The following is a 20,775-nucleotide window of genomic DNA, read 5'->3' as shown; positions in this document are numbered from 1 at the left end:
GACCCTTAGCAGGGCAGACAAATTAAACCTGGTTCTGCACTGACCTAATCACACATGTTCCAGGGCAGAGGTGGTTAGCATCCATCTGGATTACTTTAAATTCATGTGAGCTCCCATTTGGATATTATTGCTTGGTGAATTTCAGTCTAAGAAAAAGTACTTTCCCTATCACCACTGGCCACTGCATCAGCTGTCCCTGTATTTTCTGTAAATGTGGACAATCTTTTCTACTACAGAGACAGATCAGAATATAAACCACACCTAAGTATCTGTCTGGTTTTTATGTGAAAGGAAAAAGAAATTCTTTATAACCCTTGCAGTTAATCAGCTGAAACCCTAAAGTATGAGATTTGATTATAGTCATTGTCTTAATGCAGAGCTGCAAGTGTTATGGGCATGTTGAGAACTTCCAGAAGCTGGATTAAAGCATCTCTTTTACAATGATATGTAATCTCGTCCTAAAGCTCCAAGCAATGGCGAGTCCTCCAGCTCCCCTGGTAAGCCGTTCCAATATTTAATTACCCTTAGTGCTAGGAAATTGCAATGTTATGGAAAGGTTGAATTTGTCTAATTTCAGCTGCCAGTCTTCCTTTTGCTATGCCTTTGTCAGCAAGACTGAAAATTCTCCCTTTTTCATCTGTTTTCTGAACAAGTGTCTATGAAAAACTCTTCACAGTGACCTTTTGAAATGCCTCTGCGCACAGAAACTGGTGGCCGTATTCTTGGCCTGATGAACTTATTGCCTTAATCTGCAAACCTGGTCTCTTCCACAGACTGTCACATTTATCACCCCTATGACTACTAAAAGTTTATATACAGTAGTCAAGGTACCTTTCAACTTTTGTTCTGGTAAATTTCATATATTGTATTCTTTAAGGCTCACACTGTAAGACTGGTTTTCTGACAGCTGTCCTAGGAACTCTCTCCGTTTTTTTCAAAAGCTATGAGAATATATTCATGTAGAATTTCATAAATGCTGTTTATAGAAGTAAAGTACTTTCTTATTTGTACATAACACCACCTTTCTCATTCTCCTTTTTTAAGGATTTAGCTCCAGTTCAGGTTACACTGATTGCCTGTGTCAAACAAACCAAATGGTGGTCCCAAAATACAACTGACAGAATAGGAATGAACGTTTTTTCCCCAGTTTGATGTGGCTAACATGAGATTTGTGGTGGAAGGGAGTGCTCTTATGGCAGCACATGAAATCCAGTTGTTTTCAATCTGGTCATACCAGGGTGGGCACTGAGTTTTGGGTGATCATTTTTCCAAAAAAGGAAGGAGGATTAGCCAGGATGTATTTTTAGGGAGCGGGATTATAAAAACGTAGAGACTTCAAAGCCCATTCAAATGCATCCCTCAAACTACGTGCCTATACCTAATGTCTTTTATGAACTCATTTAGAAGATTAGGAATGTACCTTTAGCAAAAAGGAGGTAGTTAATAGCAGTTGACTGCTTTGATTTCCAGTGGCTGTGAATTACACTTGTGAATTTCTGTTCTGAATCACATACATATTAATTAGGTGCCACCTGAGTTAGGAATCTACAGTAGGTAATCCAAATGCACCTTCTCCCTCTATGTCTAATTTTCTTTTAATTCTGCTTTGCAGTAGAGTTTTCTCTGTTCTGTACTACAATCACAAGGTACTCATACTCTTCAGTAAGATCCACAGACTTTGTTTTTCATTTTGTTAATGATGAATGCTCTTTTGTAGCAATTCATCTAAACAGGCTTGAGGTTTTATGAAATACCTCAGGCACAAAGCTGTGGCTGGTTATTTATTCAAACAGTTCTTCATTGTGGGCAATGTAATGCTAGATTTCAACTTCAAAATGTTAAGGTTTTTTATTTCTGTAAGTCATTTAATAGTCTAGGGAAAAGACTGTTGTCTTCAGCACTGTCAATAAACCTAAGATAGAGGTAAGTAGAATGAGCATTCTCAGGTCTTTGTATAGCTCAGCTATGGTAGGAATTGGGCACATGCATTCCTGTGGGAAGTGTTTCTCTGGAAAGAGGGTCTCAGATGCTAATCAAATGTGAACACAAAATATCCATTCTAATTCCTGGGTGTATCTGATAAGTATGCCATAAGGTGGTTGGTTAGTGACCTGCTCATTTTCCAGAAGAAATAACACTTTATTTATATAATGAACATCATTTAATGGGTTAATGACTACTGAACTAGGCACTTTCTTTTTCACAGATCTGCTGGGTCAAAACCTTAAATGGACATTTCATTCATTACTCTAGTACTGAGGTGTTGTACTTGAGATAGAAGTTCATCTGCAAGTGTCTTCTCAGCCATATTATTTGCACTTACAGTTGTATTGAGTCACAAGCACAGAAAGTCTCATATCCTTTTTCTCTGCCTTTGTGCAACACATATGTAAGATTGGTAGAATATTAATGAAAAATGGATAGCTTAGAACAAATAACACTGACTGGAATTTAGCAAAAGAGTATCAACAACAGAATATCAAAGTACAATGTATTTGATTAGAGCTGACAGATTTTTAAAGAAAAAATTTGGAGAAAATAAGACTTTGCAGATGTTTTTGGCTAGCTATGATCTTGATTTTATCAAGGGAAATGGTTGCCCAGAGAATTAAGTCTGGCAAAATGTTGGGATTTTTTTTCTTAACCTTTATACTGAACTTTAGTAACATTCTCTCTGATACTCAAAAAGAGCAAGATCTTTCAGCTTAGTCTGAATACAAGCTTGATTAAAACAAACAAACAAAAAAGCAAAAATCAAACAAAAACCACAGACAATCAATCAACAAAAAAAAAAAAAAAAAAAAAACATAAAATGGAAGCCATCAAACCATAAGGGGATGGAATATGATGAGCTAGTTGATGAGCTAGTAAACAAAACAAGTTCACTCACAGTTGAGGTCCCTTTGAGCTTAGATAAAATTGAATGGACAGAATCATAAACTAAAAATGAGCTTTCATTTATTATACTTCATCTAGTATAGGACTTATCCAGCTTCCTAACTCTCTTAGTTCTGTTACTTTCTTACAGTTCTGTATTTGTCTTGACTTTTTTGTCTCAAGTACAAACCATGAAGAGAAAGCTTATGTGTACCCTATGCTTCTGTTGCCTTTAGTCATAAATGGGATTTAACTATTCATGGTCTTGCTGTTCAAAATACCAGTTTTCCAGATGAACCTGCAGGTAGAAAACCAGGCATTATATACCAACATGAAAAGTCTGCTATATGAATTTGCACTGGGGGATATGAAAAAATTTTTTCAAATTGATTGAAATTTATTTCTTTTTTTTTTTTTTTATTTCTGAGCTCCTTCAGGCTCCTGGTCCAAAACAATTCATATGTTTCCAGCCTGGGTTGCTCTGGAGCCTGCCTCTTTTGAGTATTAAACAATGAGGATTGCACATCATTGAGCAAACCTGTCCTGGGATCGGGATACAGACAGCATGTGTTTTGGGGAAGCTCAGCTGGGGTGTGCACAGCATGGTGTGTCCCCTGCCCCAGAGCGCAGACTCAGTCATAGAGGTACAAAGGAGGCAAAACAGATGAAAATTACTAATCATGCAGGAATTGACAGTTGTGTGAATTTCATTCCATTCACGTATTCAAATGTTTATTTCTCAATATATCCTCAATTTCACCTGTTTATTTTCCACTTAACTATATGAAAAAGTAAAAATGAAAGGGATACAAACTTTTCTTGAAAATTAGGTAATTTCAGAAGTGAATGAGCTCCTTCTTTGAAATTAGGAGTCTCACAGAAACATATAATGCTTTGCCACATGAGTTTATTTAACTCTTTAGGGCTGCTTAGTCTCATTTCTTTGGTTCTTCACTATGATATATATTTGTTCAACAAGAACTGTATAAAGAGCTCTTGGCATAGAGGTACAGCAGGTTCTACTAGTAATTTCTTAGTCATTTATATAACATGAGTTATACAAAATCACAATGAGTTCTGCACAATTCTTGATCTTGTTTAATGTTAAGTTAATGATTAATTTTTAGTTGTGCTTTTAATTAATTCTTTTGATATGTATTAATTATTGGGCTTAAGTGCTCTGGGATACTTCATGTTAGGGATACAGGATGAGTTAGAGTAATTATATACCTCATTCATTACCACCAAACAGAATTAAAAGGAATTTAAATAAACAGATAAATACATTTATTTAGACTCTACTAGATACTGTAGAGCTACATAATGTATCTCATTTACAAATACATGAAGTCATTGCTTGATTCTTCTTTAATTAAACATTTCTTTTCAGAAATATCTGAAACATGATTATTTGAGAGCAGCAAGGGCTACAGTATTTATGATATTGGGTTTGTCAAATTTTCCCCAGTGTTCTATTAAGGCAGCAATTTTTCTAAACTGTCATTCAACTATTCTTGCTCTGTATTTAGACTGTGATGCTGCTGGAAGTTGTTTGGAACCTATTATGATTCAGAACATCTTAAATAGCCCCAGCACTTCACAGTGTTGAGGGAAACAGGTCAAATTAAGACTCTAAAACATTAAAGTCTCCTAAAAGAAATACATTCAGATGTTTTAAACAAATTCCTTAGACCACAAGAACTCATGTGAAGAAAGGTATTAAATTGGATATATAGCCAAAGACAAATCTGTGAGGAGGATAATTTAGATCCTAAATTGAAAAGAGGACAAGAACAACCATGTTGATGGTTAAACCTTGACTTCTTGCAAACTTTGACTCCTCATTTAAAACCTGCCTCCTTTAATTTCCTCTTTTTGATATGGATTAAATGTAGACTTTTTTGACAGCTAAATATCAAAAACACTTTTTAAATTTTCAGGTAGTAGCTTCTTAAAATAGACAAATATGAAATACCACATTGATGAGGAATCATTTACTGTGATTATATACTGTCCAGTGTTAGTCCTTAGTTATGTTTAGGCCAGCCTGTAGCACATATATATATATATGTGTTTTACAGGATGCAATATGAATCATGACCATTATGATCCTCAGTGGCCAATTAAGTGATCAAGCGGCACTTTTTAATGAATTTTAGTTGTTTGCAGTATGCAACAAGGAAGATTTTAAAATAATAGCTTATATTGTAGATGTAATTTTTTTAAGTATAATTTTAGAGAAAATAATCTTTGATAAAGTAATATCACCTCATATTATTTTTAAATTTATAATTATATTTTTGAAATATTTTTGCTTTTCTTGAAATGAGAAGTTTCAGCTGTGAATCACAAAAACTATCCCAAGAATAGATGTTTAGATAATACTTTATCAGCCAACAAATTCTGCACAGTAGTTTAATGTATTACATAGATCATGAGTCAAATATTTATTTGCTGTTACAAGAGTTTTAACAGAAATAAATCATTTTGCTATATAAACATATTCTGATGAAAATGTTAAATTACCCTCTCAAAGCTAAAATACCATAAGCAGTCTTTACTCTTTCAAAATAAAACTGTTGATATAGTTTAAATTTTATTTTTGACATAGTTCTAGAACTGTTTCCTGATTCAGATCTCCACCGAGGAAGTGATCGTGATGATCAGAGATAACAGTAGCTGGTGTTTTCCATAGTTGTCTCTACCTCTGGCGAAGTATGGTTGTGATTCCTCTAACCATAAATTATGTATTTGGTAGTGTAAGACTTACCTATCAAGATCAGTGACTTGTGTATGTGTGTTTGATTTTAATGCACTATTTCAGTAATGCTTATTTATTGCATCTGTTCAACTGCAGGATAAAATACTCTTGTAATAACTATTCTGGTAGGTGTAATGCTTTTTTCTTTTCATATCAGATGAACACTGAAGCCTTCATCAAAGTGCTAGATCATACATACTCGGTTTGTCTAAATGAAATAATAGTCAAGTTCTGTGTATTTGTTTGGATGGATGTAGAAGTAGAGGACTATTTTTCTGTGTCATAACATCTTTGTCTGTAAAAAGGCATGCATTGCATGGTAGTTGGAATAAAGAAGCTAGCTGCCATGCTTATGTCTTATAGGTTTTTTAGGTGGAGTTCATAAGGGGCATGTATTGCATCTTACACTTGATCCCTGAATTGCTCCAGTGAAATTTTCGTGTTATGTACCCACAGGACACACGTTTGTACTCCAGCTACTTTTCCAGCTGCCTGTATTATTTCCTGTCTTTGGTGCACTGTTCAACTTGCCAAAATGGGAAAATAACCTACAAGTCAGATAAATTATCTGCATCCTAATATCATGCATAATTAATTCTCAGTGATGAAGTTAAAATCTTAATGGTTTTGCCTTTTGCATGTTTGTATAGTAAGGAAAATCTGTGAAGAGGGGAGTGCCTTAGGGTTCCTGTCAGGGACTCAGCTCAGGACAACTTCAGAGACAGCCATCACTTCATTACAGAGTCTATCAAATGCAGTGGTCAATACAGCTTGCTTTCAAAAGTGTCCATTTCCCAGGGACAGGTGATGATTCATTTGCTGACATCAATCAGATCTCTCCTTCAGAAGAAATTCTTCCAGCCTCACTGAGAAAACAGTATAAGACATTATTCTTTGCAAGGCAAAGATTGCAGGCTGCAATCCTATACTTCCAGTAGACAGAAATTGATGGTGCTCCCCCTGATCTTTCCATTTAGATTACAGCTACTCAAGTGTGAAATTTCAGGGTAACTTTAGGGAGAATATTAGTTCTGGTGTTTCTGTAAGTTCCCATATTAAAAATTTTCCCAGACTTTTTTTTTTTTTTTTTAAAGCTACCGAGTCAGATGGTTTTAAAAAACACTTTAAAGTGATTCAGATTAATAAAAAAAATCGCCATTGGGGAAGCAAAAGACTTACGACTATAGGAGTGTGTCAGCAGTGTGTTAAATTAGTAACTGTGTGTAGGCTCAATATGAGATTTAACAGGTGCCCCAGATATGTTGTGCTGACTCTCTGCATTGAAGGGAAGCTTATTCTGGTAACTGAGGGGAAGAAAGATAGAAAGAGGGAATCTGCCATGAAGAAGCTGCCTCTGCACATTCCAGAAAGAATCAGACTAACGCAGAGACAGGCCAGCCTCAGGTGTCTTTCACTGGATCTCCTGCACTGTAATGAGAACTAAATTAGTATATGGTGGGTTGAGGATGGTAGAGAATCCCATGAAATACAGGTCAGAAGATAAAGAAGCATTTTATTGTCCTGCATCTGAAAGAAAAGCTATGTCTTCCTCAACATTTCCAGTGTTCTGCCTCTTTACCACATTAGAGTCTTAGAAGACATAGTTTTGTGTTTTGTAAATTGAAATGACAATGAAGTGCCTAGAATGGAAAGCAGCTATCTTAGCTAAATTATGTTGCCTGTTGCTATGGAAATGGTAGCGCACACATTTTTATGTAAGCACTTGAGCTACAATACTTATGACTTCTTACTCTAATAGAGCAATGTTTATACTTCATCCAACCTCAGGTTTTTGCTTTGATTTACTGACAATATTGGGCAGTAATCCCCAAGAGCAAATGATGAAATAATACATCGTTCTGTAGAAATACCTTTCATTGTCATTAACTGGGCAATTTTTGAATTGCAACATAATTGGGAAGATCTTAACCTTTAAATATGATTTATATACCCATTGTGGATGGTTTAAATATATATAGTTACTGAAAAATGCAAATCATTCAAAGCAAACATTGTTTATTATGCATGTTGTGATTAAGACTCGACCTGCCTACTTTTAGTATCACCTTTATATCCTTTTTTGATTTAAGTTGAGATGTAGCCAAAAAAAATCAATACTAGAATAGGCTTCAAAAGTGTAGCCTAAGCCCTCATGAGTTTTATCCAAAACCTCATTTCCTGCTACATCTTATAAGACATTCTCACTGAATCCAGCCAAAAATTTGTTTTCCTCCTGCAGAGAATTACTTGCTTTCTTGTAACACTTTCCACACCATGCAAGATGCACTCACTGGAACTGTTTATTTCTTACTTAAGTGTTATATTTGTCTTGAAATTACAAATTGGAATTTCGAACTCTTTTTTTCTCCGTTATTTTATCAAATTATGTAGTTGCTAAATAAACAGAGAACTATCTACCCGCAAGAGGCCAGAAGCAAGCCAAGCAAAAGATAGTTTCCCTGGAACAGTATATTTATGTTAAGCATGTTATCCAAGTCAAGTAGATAAATATTATGAGATGAAAACAAATTTTTTCTGAATATGGAGGTGCTGTATTGTCTTCATCTCAAAGAAATCACAGAGCAAGTGTATTCCTTGGGCAAGCAAGGCATCCACTAACACCAGACTTGCACAGTGTGCCATCATGCATTTTGTGGATCATTGCTAGGATCTTTGTTACTGTACCAGAGGGAAAGATAAGTGGTAATAAAAAATGTTTTTCCTGTCCCTTTTCTTTTATCAAACCTTCCTTTCTTCCATGTCTATAATTATCCAACCCCTCCAATTATAGGACCAGGTCATCCCTTTTTTACACATCTGGTCTGAATCCCAGCTGTACCAGTTCAGTGAACCATACTATCCAGTGCCTGTGACTGCATCTGCCACAGTAAACTGAAGTGAGTTGGGCTCTAAGTCTCCTTGCTGGCATGTGGCCACCCACATAGTTAAGTGCCAGCACACTCCTTGTGCGTGTGCCTGGTTACGTTTCAAGAACTAAGGTTGGCCATGCATCTTTCCCAAAAAACAATTTTGATGCAGGCATCATAATTGTGGAAGTGGAAGAGGGGATAAAGGATTTCAGTGGTCCAAGCAAGAACTGTGTAGTGTCAGCCTGCCCTGAGGCCAGTGTGATGGCCCAGGCCTCTTTTATTTACATGTGTCATGGTTAACCCTAACTAGCAGCACAGCCCCGTATAGCCGCTTGCTCATTCCCCTTCAAGGGGAGAGAATCAAAAGCGTAAAAGTGAGAAAACTTGTGGGTTGAGATTAAGACAGTTTAATATGTAAAGCAAAAGCTGCACCCAAAAGCAGAGCAAAGAATTCATTCAGCACGTCATTCAGCTGTCTCCAAGAAAGCAGGGTAACAGTGATTCACGAAGATGAACACCATCACTCCAAATGTCACCCCCATTCCTCCTTCTTCCCCTAGCTTTTTATGCTGAGCATGACACCATGTATTGTGCGATATCCTTTGGGTTGGTTGGGGTCAGCTATCCCAGTTGTTGCCCTCTCTCAACTCCTTGTGCACCCCCAGCCTCCTTACTGGTGAGCTGGGGTGAGGAGCAGAAAAGGCCTTGATTATGTGCCAGCACAGATCAACAACAATGAAAATATCCTTGTATTATCAGCACTGTTTTCAGCACAAATCCAAAAGCTAGCCCCATACCAGCTACTGTGACAAAAATCAACTCTACTCCTTCCAAAACCAGCACAACACGTAAATAGAGCCCATACAGATAATCCTGAGCAAGTATTCATGTGTGCAGAGATATTATCTCATTCTGACTATTGCACTTGTGTCCTCTGTAGCCATCAGATAGCTGAGTTATCCCTTTTAGAGCCTGCACAGAATTGGGGGTCAGTTCCTCCCTTGGTGTATATTATTGTAATTTATTTGAATTTAATTGAGCTGTGACACTTCAGAGTGACTGAGAAATGCTCTGCCATTTCTCTCCCCCATGCACCAGGAGGATAACCCCATTCATCCTCACTCTCTAATATCTATGGAGCGTTCTGAAGATATGTTGAAGTTCTAGCTCAGAATACTCTGACATATTTTTAAGATAAAAGCTTTACGACCCTTCCTGTGTGGACTCATAAACAACTTTCCTTGCATGATCTGATCCCTTTCAATTTAGTTAGTTTTGTCAGCAGGAACTTGTCTTTGACTGCATTTATTTTCCAGTTGTTTCTGCAGTCTTTCTGCTCTGTCTGATTTTTCTGTTATCCATTGGTACAATTTAAGATGAGGAATACATTTCGCTCTTTCAGACAAACCCGGTTACTGTTCCAATTAAGAAAGTGGCAGGACTCCCAGGTCAGGATTTGCTTGATGCACTAACTTCTGCCAAGGTGGATTATAGCTCTGTTTGTAGACTGTCACACATTGTAATGATATTACCAAACTTCATGCTTTGAATAGATGTTGCATTATTCTCTCCTCATAAACTAAAAAGTTATGTAGTGTGTTCTTATTTTGCTGTTTAATATCATAGCTTGTCTGTTTTCTTGACCTCTTCCTCTGTATTTTAGTGCTTAGTCTTTAAAATATTGCATACAGTTTGCATAAATTTTTGCAAACCTCTCCAACACATATGTTATGCAATAGGAGGCATGTCTGCAATAAGAATTAGGGACGAGATTATGTGAACATTTCAAGTTTTTTATGACTTTGAAGTCATCTCTTTTATTTATTCAGAAAAAAAGCACATTTTGTGAACAGAAGCTCTTTCAAGTGGATACCAAAATCTTAGTCAATTTGCACGACAGCAAATTTTAGAAATAGAGGTGTTTGGGGTATTTGAGATCTTTTTTGTAGTTACATAGCTGAAGTCTATCCTATTTTCCCATCAGTGCTGGATATGCAAGGAATGCTAGATAAGGTTTTGGGCACATTAGGACAAGATAGAAGTATAAGCTATCAGTGTCTTAAACTTTTTTCATAATATTTCTAAAAAGTAGGAAAAATAGAAGTTTTATGAATCTATAGGCACTCCAAACCAGCCTTAGTACAACTTCCTTCTGGATTGTTAAGGCAACTCTTATTGCTCTCAAACCCTGATACTAAGTTCAAAATCCCTAAAAATTGCACTGCTGATTTGCCTGAGTTTTCATTACCAGACTTTGGCATGGAAGTAAGTACAAGCATAGCTGGGGGACTGACTTCACAGGGACTTCCTTGGAGCAAGTAGGTCAGCTCTGGAAGCTGATTTCCATACGTTAGGCAGTGGAGAAGTACAGCCTGCAGCGAGACTCTGGATGCTGGAAGCTCTTACTTCAGCATTTGCAGATCTGAATGTGAGCCTCTCCACGACCTGCACCCATGTGGGTGTGTGAAAGGGGAGGGCAGTGGCCTTCCCACCTTTTGTGCCCTGGCCTCCAAGCTTGAAGTTACTCAGCAATAGGAAAGCTCAGCCCACACTGAGCAACTTCAGCTCTGGATAATCTGTGGACCAGGTTGCAGAGGTGTGCAGTGGAGTGTGTCAGATGGTGAATCAGCGCAGGGGTTCATAGACTCATTAGGCATTGTGGTCTAAGTGTGAGTTAGTGTCCCTACATGTATGAGTCACCTCCTGAATGGGTTCAGGGTAGGAAATAGTCAACATAGGTACTGAAGATTATTATTGTTAGTAACTACCATCTAGAATTGGTTGTAATATTTGTTTTGCTTTGCAGTTTCACTTCTTTTTTCTAAAAGATAATTTTAACTCTTGCTAAATCATAGACAGCTATTCAGCGTGTTCAATTGAGGCAGAATGGACTGGGTTAAAACTGACAAGGTTCAGTTACAGGAGGTGCAAAGGATTGGGGAAAGCAAGGGCTATGGGTATTTCATTGCAGTATGCCATAGACCATTGTGAAAGTTTGTACTATCAGCTGCCAAATTTGGGCCTCACAGAAAAAGTGCATTTGGAAGAGGAGACAGCAGGGAAGATCTCTGCTTCCAAGTAGTGATTAGTGTACCTGACTCTAATGTTAGCCTAACTGTTCAGCCTGTCTGTTTTACTGCATTGGAGATACAGAACAAGAAGTTGGGGAAAAAAAAAGTATAATCTCTGGGTTTAACTCGGGGGGCAGGGGGGGGGTGCGGGGGTGGAATCAGCTGGGATTTAATGAGATTTCCCTGTTTTGTTTTGGTTTTCCTTTTAAAGAATTTCACTGTAGGATCATTGACATGATTTATTTGTACATTAAGTATCTGATTCTACATTTGAATTTTTAAGGTAACATTCATTCCACTTGACTCTAAGATACACTGTACTGCACTGTAGGAGTCTATGTTAAAGCTAGTTACCCCAGACTCTATAGCAAATGGAGGGAAGCAAATACTTTCAGGATATGGTTCATCAGACCAATTGAAGATGTCTGTTTCAAGATTAGATGAATAGCAGCCTATTCCCCAATAGCACTTTATCTCCACTATCTCCACTCCACTTTATTGGCTATCAGCAGTGTTTGCTAGGATTCATTCAGGCAGCTGAGTCTTGATCCTGTTGAGCCAAATAAGCATGCAAGGTAAGTTCAGGCTTCTAAAGTACTTGGAAGTATTTTGGTAAAATTGTAGCCAAGTAACATAAATCTCTTTTGGGAGTTTTAGTGAATGATAAGTAAAATTATTTTTCCATCAACTACTCTTCATAAGAATTGATAAGGTATTAAGTATAGTCAAGTCTTAATTAACCAGGATAACTGATGAGCATGATAATAGGCACAAAATAAGTTCCTGTGTAGGCAAACATGGAAATACTGAAGTCTAATGTCCCATGAATTGTGTTCATTGTCTGACTTTTCACCCCCTCCTTCCCAGTATTCCTCTACTGTCCCACATAACAACCCATACAGTAGTAATGTTGTTGCTACCCTTCAACTGTGTGAGCACTGCCCACCTAATACCCATGTGCCATTTGGGCACTTGGCTTCTGCCTTAGTGGAGTCACTATTGTGCATTTCTCTACTCATTTTCTGATTTTCACAAATTATCTCCAGTAATTCTTAATTCCTTTTTAAAATCAGCAGTTGAGTTCAGTTAGCTGGTGGGGAATTTGCAAACTGCCAGACCAATCAACAACCTGATTGCACAAGTCAGATCTTCTTAAAATTCTATGCCAGAAGAACAAATAAAGTGTATATTAATAAAACTATGAGAATATGTAGTGAAATGGCATTTGCAGAAAACTAATAGTAATGATACTGTGGAAAATGGAGGTGAGAGATCTCTAAATTAATCTTTACTGGAGTGGTAAATCTCCATAACACAGTGCCATGGGTAGGCATCTATAGACATAAAAAAAGAGGACAGTGTGTATAGAACTTCCTTGGGTGGGTCTGCATCATAACAAACCCTCAACTGCAAAAATGCAGGCATTGATAAGTGAGAATACAGTGTCTGAAGTGTTGTTAGGGACACTCATTGCCAGTAAAAGAGGCTGAAATGAACACCGTGTTGATAATAAGCACAGGAAACACAATTGAAAGAGAACTTGGGGGCAACAGCTCATGTTGGCACCAAGCCACACGAGCAGGTAGTGAACAGGCATAGACCTTGCAGCTGCCCAGGGCAGGTGTGAGGGATTTCACTGCTGTTAGCCTGCACTTGGGAACACTTATGATGCTGCTCCTTCCTGCCTGTCTCTACACTGGGATTAGTTGGTTCAGTGGGTAGTGGAACTTCTGTCTATTGAAGCCAGCTTTATGCAGCTGTTTTGTCCTTTTCAGGCACAAAGACAGTGCCTAATAAATTTTAGCAAAGCAGATACATGGTCTTTACCAACACAAAACATTTGGCAGGTACTTTGGTAGATAAATAGGCTTAACAGTATAGAAACAAGTGAGTTAGGTCAACTTAAGGTAGTCAAAGCTGGCTCCCCTGCTGTAATTCATGGCTCTTCTAGATGTCTTTATTTTTAGTCATTTGGCTAAGGCTCTGGGCTGGTCATTTGCGAACAAGATTCAGGCCAAAAAACCTTGCAGCCATATTTAATGTGATACAGTACGGAGCTAATAAAGCCCTGCCAGGAACTGAGTTGAAGCCCAGTGCTGTGATAATGATGACTTGCATGGCTATTGCTTGGAATTTGGTTGAGGCATAATCACTGAAGCTTGTGCTTTAGCAAAAAGCTTGACAGAAACCTTCAGTACTGAAAACCTCACATTGTATTTTACCTGCAGTTTGTGAGAAGGAAGAGCTTACTGAGACATTAAGCTAACTAATAAGACTTGCAGAAGCACAGGATTTAGAAAACAGCATTAAAAGCGATGATAATTGTGAACAACACCTCTTCAAATATGATCTTTAAGACTGAATAGGGTGTCATTTAAAATGCACTTTTAAAAGTGGGCTCTGTGTCCAACTGCCTGAGAGAAATCTCACGAGTACTTCTACAACTCTAATCATACTACTGTGCTTTTCAAGCCTTTTTTTGCTGATCTTAGCTTAAAAGGTCAGCCATGTAAGATTCATTACTTTGACCTAGCAGCATCAGGCATCTGTAGCAGTTAAGTCTCTAGCCATTATTCTGTAAACACTTGGAGTGAAGTCTAGAAACCTCAAAGTCCTGAGCTTTGAGATTTCTCATGTTTCAACAGAAAGATTTTTCTATTGAAAATGACACAAACTATATCTCAAGTCTATCAATAAGGCTGTAATGTGGGGTGGGAATAGAAAAACAGGAACTCGCTGCCAGCGGTAATTCTTACACAATTTGAATACACAAGTGCATATCAGAAACAGAGGACCTGGGTTTTTGGGTGGTTCTTTTTATTGATTTATGTATTTATTTATGGAATAATATCTCTCTCTAAGGCTTAATGAAGTGCTTCTAATCTGTAAAGCATCAGGCTGAATAAGAACTCACATTAGACATTTTACTTTTATTTGTCTCCATAGAAACAGAATGTTCAAACGTGTTAAGTTATTTTTGTCTTTGGAGTATTTATGTTTCAGAATTTGGACATGTGCTCAGAGGGAAAGCTATGATCTCAAATTGTGTTGCCTTAGGTACCATCACCAGGTGAATGAGATGTATTTGAATGACTAGTGTGGTAAAAATAAACTCTGTAAAGAGAGAAATTCAGAACTCTGTATTTCAAATAAACTAACCCTAACTTTCAAAATCTGCACAGTGAAATATATCCTATTTAGAACGTCCAGAACCATCACTTTCTTGCTGTTGCACCTTTGAAATCTAATTGAGATAAGGAAGGCCATTGAAGGATGGTTATCAATATGGTTCTGTGAAATTTAATCTCAGTTGGTACTTTCTTTCTCAGCAGAGACATTGTAATTCCTCAGAATCAAGGAAAAGCACCACTGCAGCTGAATTAAAGCTCACTGTATTTGAATTCTAATGTAGAGTTTTACTAAAGAAAAACTCTCATCCAAAGTAGGAGAGCTCAGAGAATGAGGAGCTTCAGCAAATGGTTCAGTAGTAGAGAGCTTCAGTAGCAGTGCTTCTGGGAATGGCTGTTCTCAACCCTGTGACTTAGGAGAAAAAGCTAGTATTTATTTCTCTTGGTTTTATTTGAATATACATAATGTCTGAAATTCAGTTGTTGGGTGTTGTTACTGTACTAAATCAGTACATACTGGTATTAAAGGATCATCACTTCCTAGAAGGTATTGAGACTCCCTCTCTTATAAAATAAATTTTATTTTAATTGCATGAAGGACAATTAGCATGAATTGTGGTAAAACTGCAACAACAACTATCAAGAAAACCAAAGACAACATTGTGTCATATAATAGCTTATGTTCATTTGTTGTTTTCTGTTGCAAATCAGAAAGACAAAAGGAGACAAAGCAAAGGGAAACCATAGGAAGTGCAGGAAAGATGATACCCAGAACTTGAGTGACTGACACAAGGAATAACCTGCAGAGCCAGAAAATTGTAAATATACAGGAGAGTACAAGCTTGATATTTATACAGATGCTGTGGCATGAACACAAGCACATATTATATCTCCATAGCAAATAACTTTATTGTCTCCAAACTACAGCACAGTCTCTAATTTCTCTTCACAGGCTGCAGGTTAACTAAAGCACAGCCACACATTTAGTCTGCAAGTAACAAAAATCCATGGTATCCTAAAAAGCAGTTTTAAGAAAAACATGGCAAGCAGAGTGTCATGAAGAGGTACACTGGAAAACAGGCCAATTAGCAGGGGAATTTTCATGTCTGAGGTAGCCGTGTGCACTCAGTGATGTGCCCTTTAATTGCATAGTACTGTCAAAAAAATACCATTTTATAAACTAAGTCAAGTTCTGGAAGGTTATATTTTCTTGGGGTATTCAAATTCATTTTTTTAAGACAAGTAAATTTGAATTATCAAATGAACAGAAACCAATCTATTTATTAAATAAACTGAGCAAAGAGCATATGCTACAAATGGTGCACTATGTCTATGCAGAAGGTAGTCACTAAATCATGTAAAACAGATGCTAGAAAATATCTTCTTAGCTGAAAATATCTGGCTTATGAGCATGCTGTACTTTCATTGTTGCAATGTCAGGCTTGCAAAATTATTTTTGCTTTAAGAATGACAAATATGCTGTATTAATTTCATGAAAACTGAACGCAATATGACGCTACAAAAGAATACTCAAGTACAACTCTATTCACTCATAAAAGATGGAAACAGGTTGATGTAATATGCAAGAGAGCTAATACTTTTGCAATCAGTGTAAATATGTAGTATTCCATGTTTTTATAAACAGATTGCTAAAATCTAGAATCGCAAAATAATACAAATTGTAAGGGAGCTCTACAGAACATCAGGTCTAGGTCCCATTCAGAGCAATGCCAGCCTGGAGTTTCTCAGGGCCCTGTAAAGTCAATCTTGAACATCTCCAAGGACAGAGATACCTGCAGCCTTTCTAGAAAACTTGGTCCAATATTTGACAGCCTTCAAGGGTGCCCGGTTAAGTCACATTCAGGTCGTTATCCACCAGGAATCCTAATCCTTTTCTGCAAATCTGCCTTGGAATCAACTGACCACCAGCTCAGCTGAGGCAAGAGGCTATCGTATGCCAGAGGCAGGACTTGGCATTTATTTTGCACACCTCAAGTTTATTATCAGCCTCTTTCTCTAGTCCTTCAGGTTCTGCTGAATAGCAGTACTAACAGCTGTCTCGCTGACCTTTCCCCCTAAACCGATACTGTTGCTGATGGTGGACTCCACCACCTCCTCCAGACATTGATGAAGGTGTTAAGCAACTGATCCCAGTTTTATGTGTGGAGATGCCACTACTATCCAGCCACTGGCCGAGCTTTTTATCAGTCATCACAACACTGCAAACCCAGCTGTCCAGCTGATTTTGCGTTCACCATAAGAATGGGTAGTCCACCTATCCAAATCCATGCCTATGGATATACGAATGGGGTTAATTATACTAATAAGACATGTGGTAATCATGAATATTAATGAATTGCATTCATGTTATTCTCATTGAAAACAGTATGCTTCCAGTACGCGATTAGTATTTAGTTAGTATACTTCGATGTTTCTGGCTATGCAGCTGTTTCCACTTCAATTCAAAGTGTCTTTGGAATTGAGTATTTCAGATACAGATATTATCTTATTCTGCATTTGAGTACTGTTCCAGATGAGCTGATAAGTGATTATTTCTAGAAGCAGCATCATTGTATGGCTAAATTCTACAGGTCTGATCCCAAGAAAGCTGAAATGAATGAAAATAGTCCCATCAATGTTTCTAGGTTTTAAATGAGACTCAGTGAACTCTCAAGTTGATGTTAAACAAATGTACTTACCTTACTGAGGCACTGGTGAGAACAGCAGCAAAGAGAGATAAGGAAGCATCTTAAGTATGAATAACTGTAGTTTAAACCTTAACTTGTAACATTTTATTAAATTTACAAGATTTCACTACAAATGTTTGCGTACTGCTCATCACATAGAGAATTCAGATGAAGGTGAGGCAGTAATGTTTCAGGCCAGGATCCCAAGCAAAATTCTCAAAAGAATTTTGGAAGCACATGGGGTATTTAAAATGCATAGAAACTATCAAGGTGTATTTGTCCTTGTTCTGGAGCATCCACCCATCTCTTAGTGCAGACAGAGTAGACATTGTATGAGTATTGAGATATAGTGAAAACCACCAAAGAAATATAAATACGTGCACACAATGATAAACTGGTGCTTTGAGAAATTTTCAAGAACAATTTTGCCTTGTAGTTAACTTAGCCATTTTTGGGAATGCTTTTTCCTTTTCCCATCAAATTGGAATTTTAGCCCTATGTGATAATCTCTTTCATAAAGGATCTTTGAAAACCTTATTACCTACATTATAAAAAATGTGTGCTTTTATGCTTTCACCTAGTAATTTGAAGGTCTTCAAGTAATATGGGATTAGAGATGGTTCTGGAAGTTTTGAGTCACATATTGAAAACATTTAAAGAGCCCTCAGTACTAAAATGATTCATCCACCTTTTTGTAAAACAGATGCACATTATTTAAGATAAAAGTACTTGAAAATTTTTTGTCATGTCTAATAGTTACTTAGGCTTTTTTTTACTTTTTTACTTTTCATTGTCTTTCATAAATGCTTCCATTGGCAATGAGACTCCTAGTACACTTCCTAGTACAGGAAGGTGAAGCACGCAAATGAAAAATCAAAAGAGTAATTTCCGTGAAAGAACTTTTCTAATAATTTGAGATGAATCTTTGTATTGACTTGGTCAACTTCACCCAGCTTTCTGCACCAAAAAGCAAGCTGAATAACTCAGATCTGTTTCATATTGTTATTACTTACAAGCTGCTTGTTTGTACACTTTGATAAGTACACACGGAACAATCAGGCATAATATAATTTACTTTGTTTCTGAAATTACCTGGATTTTTCAAAAGTTGCAGTTATTCTTTCTTCATTGTTTGAAGCTGTTCTCGCTAAGAAGCACTGTCGTGTCTCAGGGATGATGGAAGGTACTGCTTTCTTGGAGAAATTTTGCATTAAATGTAGGTAATTGTAACTACACTGAGTTCGGTGTACCAGCTGAGGGAATTTAGGATTATGTACATGCAAAAGCTTGGCTAACAGTCAGGACTGTCACAAACTGATGATGAGGGTACTATATGGCCATGAGAAAGAGCTGCCTCTCTCCTTCTGCCCTGCTGCCAGTCAGAAAAGGCAAGCTGAACCACAGTAGTGCAAAACACCCAAGGAATAGAATCGGTACCATTACCTGCCAAAAGTTGCCAGACTTGTTGCAGCCATTCCTTTGTTATTCAACAGAAAAGCATTCCTGTGGCAGCTGATAATATGTTTAGGTTTCAATACCTCCATATGACTCTGTTAGAGAACCATTCTGTATTCTGTGGGTGAAAAAGTAAGGGAGGGGGGAAAAAAAAGTCAGATTTTTTCATAGTCTAATGACTTCTGTATATTGAGCTAGGCCAAATTTGAAAATTTCTGTATCATGAATATGAAATATGTAACTTTCAGGTCCAATGTCTTTTCAGTTGCACAAAGGTATATTAAAAAAAATACATTGTACATGGCTCTTCTAGGATATTGATTCGATTTTTATGTTTAAGTTATACCTCTGTAAACCTATCATCTTGAGATTAAAGTTCTTTGTACTGCTGAAGTATTGGGAAGTGTATCCTTATACAGCTTTTGAAGCTGTTATCCATGAGCTCTCATTTACTTTGAACACTACAGTAGAGAAAGAAGTGTGACATGTTTGTGTTTTGTAGTTCTTAATATGCTTTATACATGTATTATTAATAATAATATAGGAAAAAGTGAATATATTTGTTTTAGGCAAGTGCATTTCTTTGCTTTAAACTGTCATGAACACTTTAACCTTTTTACATTTCCCATTTTACTTGAAGTCTGTATGTAAATTGAAGATATGTTATTAAAAAACTGACAGGTCATATAGGATCTGATCCTGAATTATGGATGTCTCTTAAAACTGAAAAGTTGCAATTCCACAGAATTAAATGGAGAATCATATACAAAGAGAGAAAAGTGAAAGAGATTTTGTAGAATCATGTTCTTTAGTTAAAATCTCAATGGAGTCTCATGCTTCTTTACTTAATTTCTTTGTGTTTCAAGTTGGAACAAATCCCAAGTTTGTCCTGAATTTTTGTTATTTGCATTCATGTTGCACTTCAAATTTCAGCTGGTTCTTCAGAAATGCCAGAGGTTCTCCACTACTTGGGCTTTAGTTTAGGATGCTTTTGAGTAGCGACCAGGAAACAAAGCTATTTGTGTGTGTATGCGGGTTTTCCCCACATAAAAACCCAGCATGTGGGTTTTCCATTTACTCCTGTGAAAGAGAATTTACTGTTTGTCCTCCTGAGTGTTTTGTGCATCATGTACAGCAGGGTCCAGATCTCAAGTCATAAAAATAAATTTCAGTAATCTGTTTTGGTTTTTTTGCTAACTTTTTCTAATGTCTTTGTAAGGAAGAATAATGCTATTAAATAAAAACCCATGGAGAAAATATGTGGAATCTAGAGACTTTTCTGCATTGCACTAGCAATCATAAAAGTTACAAGTCCTCCTCCTCCTTCAACTACTTTATTTTATTCCTTTGAAATAGATGCTAAGAAATCATATGTAAAATATAGTAAAAGAATCTCAGGATGAACCCAGATGTTGAGACATGCCAGTGTCAAGACGTCTGCCTCTCCACCTTTTAACTAGTTACTTAATTACTTAACAGTTTCTGGTTTGGGATGACAGACAACTTTTAATCAATGTCAATATAGTAATTGTTCCTATCTTATCATTTCCCCACTAGTTTCTGATGTGACAGCTTATGAAACACCTGGGTGAAATCCAGATAGATTGTTTTCATCACCTTTCTATCAGCTATTTCCTTGGTCACCCTTTCAAAGAACTCACTTAGGTTAGTTTGGCAAATAAATATTACTTGGTGTTCAGGGTTTTTTCTGTGTGCCATCCTCTAACAAGCATACACTGTTTTTCTTAATGAATGATATGAGTGTTTTGCCCAGAGGACAGGTTGGTCTCTGAGGAGTTGCATTTTTCACTCAGGTTCATTTCTTGAGTAGAGTGGCTACTGTATGTAAGTAACCCTTTTCAAGTTGCTGGTCTGTAACAGCACAAGCTTCAGCAAGACAGTCTACTTCTGAAGGTCCAGGTGGAT

At 37.0% G+C, this 20,775-nt stretch overlaps 1 protein-coding gene across 26 annotated transcripts in view; it reads left to right on the top strand.

Moving 5' to 3' along the window:
- Positions 1–20,775, top strand: part of DLGAP2 (DLG associated protein 2) — a 448,813-nt gene that overhangs the window by 296,040 nt on the left and 131,998 nt on the right. For 4 of the 26 annotated variants that reach the window (XM_050315353.1, XM_050315351.1, XM_050315352.1 and 1 more), the window contains one exon: positions 378–497. The exons of the other annotated variants lie outside the window; for them this stretch is intronic. The gene's annotated coding sequence lies outside the window, so the exon portion shown is untranslated. The remainder of the gene's footprint in view (positions 1–377; positions 498–20,775) is intronic. 26 annotated transcript variants of the gene reach the window in all.

The sequence above is a fragment of the Myiozetetes cayanensis genome, unplaced genomic scaffold, assembly GCF_022539395.1.
Source record: "Myiozetetes cayanensis isolate MyiCay16 unplaced genomic scaffold, myiCay2020 scf2-11, whole genome shotgun sequence".
NCBI classification, from domain to species: Eukaryota; Metazoa; Chordata; class Aves; order Passeriformes; family Tyrannidae; genus Myiozetetes; species Myiozetetes cayanensis.
Note: the sequence above shows the minus strand (reverse complement) of the source record. Positions and strands in the feature narration are given on the sequence as shown.